We start from the raw sequence: 6,453 nt of genomic DNA, 5'->3' as shown, positions 1-6,453 counted from the left end.
TTGACTTTAATGGGTGATAAATTGGGAGGGGGAGGGGATACTCATCCTATTAGGGGTTATCCATAATGAGCAACCCCTGTAACCAAGTACCCAACATCTTGAGAGACGGAGCTGGATCTGTAAGGGAGAAGTGGTAGATCCACCTGGGAAATCAGATCAACTAAATTCGTTCCAGCAATAAATGTGGTGACAGATATCGCAGCCAGATCTCTCCCACATCCAGTTTATCACATTAATAGTCTATATTTGTTATGTCGTTCTCTGTAAATATGTAGAAATTCTAAAACTCCGTCATATATCGGCACGAACTCTCTAAGCCCAAGGGAAGGGCAGCCCTCCAGCCATGGTTCCCTAGAGGTTTCCTCCACAGGGGGTTTTCCTCTCCTGAGAGCTGGAGGGTGACTCTTCGTGAGTCGAGGGTTGTGCCATTTTCGGTGTCATGTAAATTTAAATAAAGTTGAGAACGTCTGACACCTAATTGCAATGATTTGTGTATTTATTTTGTATGTGTCTGATTCATTTTGTTTGGGAGTCGGGGTCCATCACACATCACTGAGTCATACGTCTGGACATCTGCCGCCAGAAGTTTTGCTCCAGGGGTTGCCCCTGCTCTGGGGAGTTTGATGGAGCAGAGAAGACAAGAATTACAGAACTCATCCTCAGAATAAGGACTTCTATTACAGTACTACAAGCAGCTTCCTCGTCTCATTCACACAGTGAGTATTTTGGGCACTAATTTACATCAGTATTTGTAAGCTGAAAACCAGAGGGGAACAAACACAGTGAAAAATAGTAACTGAAACACTTTCACCTCTTCTGTTTTGGATCCACTCCTGGCGTCTGCTAACAAATAATGATGCAAAATATCGCCATGGAAGTTCCCTAAATTCTTACTGACTGATTTGACTGTTTGAGTAGCAGTCAAGCAACAGAGGTTGCAAGCGTTAAAGGAGTTTTCTGGTATCAAAAACCCCTGTCCCCCTTGCCATTTTTCTCTATCCTGAACCTGTGCTTCCTGCCCTGATCTCGGACTGTCTGACCTAGTCCTTGTCTTTGCTCTCCTGAGTCTGGTACCCTGGTACCTCCGGAATGCTGCTGCAGTCCCGGGAACTGCACTGAAGTGGTACCTGGTGTCTACCGGAGGCCCAGTCTATCCTCACCACCAGAGGTTCTAGTGGAGACCCAGTAGACACCTAGTCACAACCCTCCCGTGGGGCAGTGGGTCCATATCCACCAGGGTTACACCCACATAGCAAATGTGGTACCAATATTCAAGAAGGGGATAACATCTGAGCCTGGAATTTATAGGTCGGTAAGTTTAACTTGTACTGTGGGCAACAACTTTGAGGGTTTTCTAAGAGATACTAACCTGGAGCACCTCAATAAGAATAACCTAAACATATGATTATGAGGGATCTGTCCTGCAAACTAATCTGAAAAGATTCTATGGGGAGGTAAGTTCAGGTTGGACCAGGGAAACTTAGTGGATGTTGTCTATCTGGACTTTTCAAAGGCATTTGATACGGTGCCATACAACAGGTTGGTACATAAAAATGTTCAATATATTATATGGTAAACTTGCTCCACGAAAGAACAAGTCCTTGTGTGGTCGATGGAAAAATCAAGGAAAAGATCAGTGATGCGGTCGTTACCTCTTGACAGCTCCATTTCGTACTTGTTCTCTAGTCCCTCCATGGCCACGGTGATAAAAAATTCCCTGAAAAGCTCATTATTCTAATAAAAAAAATACAAAGTAAGGAGCTGACACAAAGGAGAGCAGACAGCTCGTATGTCGGAATAAGCAATTGCAGTTACCGTAATTTTCTCAAAGAAGGTGCCATTAATCACTATGTCGTACGTCGAGCAGCCGCCTCTACCTGTAGGACAAAGTGCACCAGGACTTAGATACTTTGCGGTGCCGACTCAATCCATTGACCTTAGTAGGGCTGCTATGAATAAGTGGTATAAGTTCTTAAAGGGGAATCCAAGTAGTGGACAATCCCTCTAAGTCCCAAATCTAAACCAAAAAAGTTCAAAAGTCAACAACAAGATGTCAAACTTTATTCCGCAGACTGGAAGTGGACCTACCAGAACCTGTGGAGATGGCACCTTTGACCATTGAGGATTAGTAAGTTGTAATACTTCCTATTTTATCCCCTTTAAGGATATCTCTGGACTATCCCTTTAAAAAGAGAAGCGCTGTATTAAAAAAAAAAGTACTATTATCAACTTCAACGTGGGGCTCTCCAAGGCTCATGGGGACTCGATAGCCGGAGGGATCATCAGATTCCAGGATGCTGACTAACTCCTGCTCCGTCAGGTCCGGGGGCGCTGAGATCTGGTTCGACTTGCAGATGTTAATAAAGATTTTGGTATTTTTGGATGTGCAAGTTTTAATGCAGAAACCTAACACAGAAATAAAAACAAAAAGTGAACAAAAACACAATAAAATCGGCAAAAGCCAAGCAGCATTTACATGTAATCAACTGCATAAGAAATTATGTGACCCCCCACGTTGGTTGCATCATGTGACCGTTGCAGTCAATAAGACCCCACTGCCCCACTGTGGTATCTGTCACATAATATGCACAAAGTAATCTGGATAATAATCAGAGGACGCCCATCTCACCCGGCTGGGGTCTGATCTGTCTGCTTTCTGGTAAGTTCGGTATTCTGCTCTGCATCTCCTGTTTGGCCTGAAATGAGGCAACAAGTGAGAATCAGTGAGTAACATGAACAGGATGGTTCTGCAAACTGATTTTTCCTGCACCAAAATAGTACAACTGTGAGGGGTCTAAAGCCAACAATACACATTAGGTAAATGCTGGAGACTGCAGCGCCCCCGGCGGCTGACGGAGGAGACATTCACCCGGTGATTGCTGGCCTCTCCAATTCATCTTCGTACCTTCATCAGCATCAGTTCATACAGCGCTTCCTCCATGTTTGTGTTCATTTCTGCAGACAGCAGCGACTTGTCAGAGGCCATTTTTTCGGTCAAAGACAGAAGCTCAGGGATCTTGTTTTATAAGAGAAAACCTGAAAAATGAAAATATGTATTAATCTTCTCCACAGACAACGACAGGGGGAGAGTGCGGGAGCCCGACGGCCCACGACACGAAGGGGTGCGGGAGCCTGACAGACCACGACACGAGGGGGTGCGGGAGCCTGACAGCCCACGACAAGAGGGGGTGCGGGAGCCTGGCAGCCCACGACACGAGGGGGTGCGGGAGCCTGACAGCCCACGACAAGAGGGGGTGCGGGAGCCTGGCAGCCCACGACACGAGGGGGTGCGGGAGCCCGACAGCCCACGACACGAGGGGGTGCGGGAGCCCGACAGCCCACGACACGAGGGGGTGCGGGAGCCTGACAGCCCACGACAAGAGGGGGTGCGGGAGCCTGGCAGCCCACGACACGAGGGGGTGCGGGAGCCTGACAGCCCATGACACGAGGCGGTGCGGGAGCCTGACAGCCCACGACACGAGGGGGTGCGGGAGCCTGACAGCCGACGACACGAGGGGGTGTGGGAGCCTGACAGCCCTCGACACGAGGGGGTGCGGGAGCCTGGAAGCCCACGACAAGAGGGGGTGCGGGAGCCTGGCAGCCCACGACAAGATGGGGTGCGGGAGCCTGACAGCCCACGACACGAGGGGGTGCGGGAGCCTGACAGCCCACGACACGACGGGGGGCGGGAGCCTGACAGCCCACGACACGACGGGGGGCGGGAGCCTGACAGCCCTCGACGCGAGGGGGTGCGGGAGCCTGGCAGCCCACGACACGAGGGGGTGCGGGAGCCTGGCAGTCCACGACACGAGGGGGTGCGGGAGCCTGGCAGCCCACGACACGAGGGGGTGCGGGAGCCTGACAGCCCACGACACGAGGGGGTGCGGGAGCCTGACAGCCCACGACACGAGGGGGTGCGGGAGCCTGACAGCCCACGACACGAGGGGGTGCGGGAGCCTGACAGCCCTCGACACGAGGGGGTGCGGGAGCCTGACAGCCCACGACACGAGGGGGTGCGGGAGCCTGGCAGCCCACGACACGAGGGGGTGCGGGAGCCTGGCAGCCCACGACACGAGGGGGTGCGGGAGCCTGGCAGCCCACGACACGAGGGGGTGCGGGAGCCTGGCAGCCCACGAAACGAGGGGGTGCGGGAGCCTGGCAGCCCACGACACGAGGGGGTGCGGGAGCCTGACAGCCCACAGCACGAGGGGATGCGGGAGCCTGGCAGCCCACGACACGAGGGGGTGCGGGAGCCTGACAGCCCACGACATGAAGGGGTGCGGGAGCCTGACAGCCCCCAACACGAGTTCTGTGTTCTGCGTTGTGCTGTGAGGACTGAGGCGGGGAGAACACAATATTAATTATAATAATTTTTTTTAGGCTGTGTGCCCACTATGCATTTTTTAAGCGTTTCCGCGGTGGCAATTCCGCTGCAGAAACGCTTAAAAACGCTTGGTAGAAGGTCTGCCATGTTCCCCAATGATAATCCGCATGTGCTGTGCACATGCTGTGTAAATTTCTGCTGCGGATTATCATTGCGGAAAAATCCGCTGCACTACCAATTATTTTGTGGAAGCACGGCGCTTTCGCCGCCATTGACTTGCATTAGAATGCATGGAATCCGCATCACTGCATCTGTACATGCAGAATCCATGCGCTTCAATGTGCGGATGGTACCAGGGTTTGGAGAAGAGGAGACTGTCCTCCGGACCCGGGTACCATAGAGCCTGTAAAAAAAGAATAAAATAAAAAATAAATATTATACTTACCTTCTGATGGCTCCCGGTGTCTTTATCCGATGCGTCCTGGCTTGCCAGCAGCTCGCGATGGTCTGAAAAGGACCTGCCGTGACGTCATTTAGTCATGTGACGGGTCACGCGACTGCTGACGTCGGCAGGCCATCAGAAGGTAATTATATATTTATTTTTTACCATTCTTTTATGGTCACACTATATAAATCCATGCCGGTTGCATGTATTTATATAGTGTGCCCAAGTTGTCAAGCACTTTCCAAGTGATGCTAAAATCGCTTGTCAACCCGCATGCGGAAATGCAAGTGAAGAACGCTTCACATCAGCAAGTCCCAGGCAGGAAAAAAGCATGTACAATCCGCATGTACAATCCACATGCGTTTTTTCTGCCAGGGAGATGCGGAAACGCTCAAAAAAAATCCGGAGCATTTCTGCATCGTGGGCACATAGCCTTACATTAATTGTATGACTCAATATTGAGCACACGTAACCATCTATACACAGCTGGAGGCCGCACGTAGCCATCTATACACAGCAGGAGGCCGCACGTAGCCATCTATACACAGCGGGAGGCCGCACGTAGCCATCTATACACAGCGGGAGGCCGCACGTAGCCATCTATACACAGCGGGAGGCCGCACGTAGCCATCTATACACAGCGGGAGGCCGCACTAAGCCATCTATACACAGCGGGAGGCCGCACGTAGCCATCTATACACAGCGGGAGGCCGCACGTAGCCATCTATACACAGCAGGAGGCCGCACGTAGCCATCTATACACAGCAGGAGGCCGCACGTAGCCATCTATACACAGCGGGAGGCCGCACGTAGCCATCTATACACAGCGGGAGGCCGCACGTAGCCATCTATACACAGCGGGAGGCCGCACGTAGCCATCTATACACAGCGGGAGGCCGCACGTAGCCATCTATACACAGCGGGAGGCCGCACGTAGCCATCTATACACAGCGGGAGGCCGCACGTAGCCATCTATACACAGCGGGAGGCCGCACGTAGCCATCTATACACAGCGGGAGGCCGCACTAAGCCATCTATACACAGCGGGAGGCCGCACGTAGCCATCTATACACAGCGGGAGGCCGCACGTAGCCATCTATACACAGCAGGAGGCCGCACGTAGCCATCTATACACAGCGGGAGGCCACACGTAGCCATCTATACACAGCGAGAGGCCGCACGTAGCCATCTATACACAGCGGGAGGCCGCACGTAGCCATCTATACACAGCGGGAGGCCGCACTAAGCCATCTATACACAGCGGGAGGCCGCACGTAGCCATCTATACACAGCGGGAGGCCGCACGTAGCCATCTATACACAGCGGGAGGCCGCACGTAGCCATCTATACACAGCGGGAGGCCGCACGGCGCCATCTATACACAGCGGGAGGCCGCACGGCGCCATCTATACACAGCGGGAGGCCACACGGCGCCACCTATACACAGCGGGAGGCCCACAGCGCCCCCCCCAGAGAGAGCAGGAGGCCGCACGGCGCAATCTATACACAGCGGGAGGCCGCACAGCGCCCCCCCACAGAGACAGCAGGAGGCCGCACGGCGCCATCTATACTCAGCAGGAGGCCTTACGGCGCCCCCGACCCCAAAGACAGCAGGAGGCCGCACGGCGCCATCTATACTCAGCAGGAGGCTGCACGGCGTCACCTATACACAGCGGGAGGCCGC

This window comes from Phyllobates terribilis, unplaced genomic scaffold (assembly GCF_046119375.1).
Source record: "Phyllobates terribilis strain yellow unplaced genomic scaffold, ASM4611937v1 Scaffold_613__1_contigs__length_973857, whole genome shotgun sequence".
Taxonomy (NCBI): domain Eukaryota; kingdom Metazoa; phylum Chordata; class Amphibia; order Anura; family Dendrobatidae; genus Phyllobates; species Phyllobates terribilis.
Note: the sequence above shows the minus strand (reverse complement) of the source record.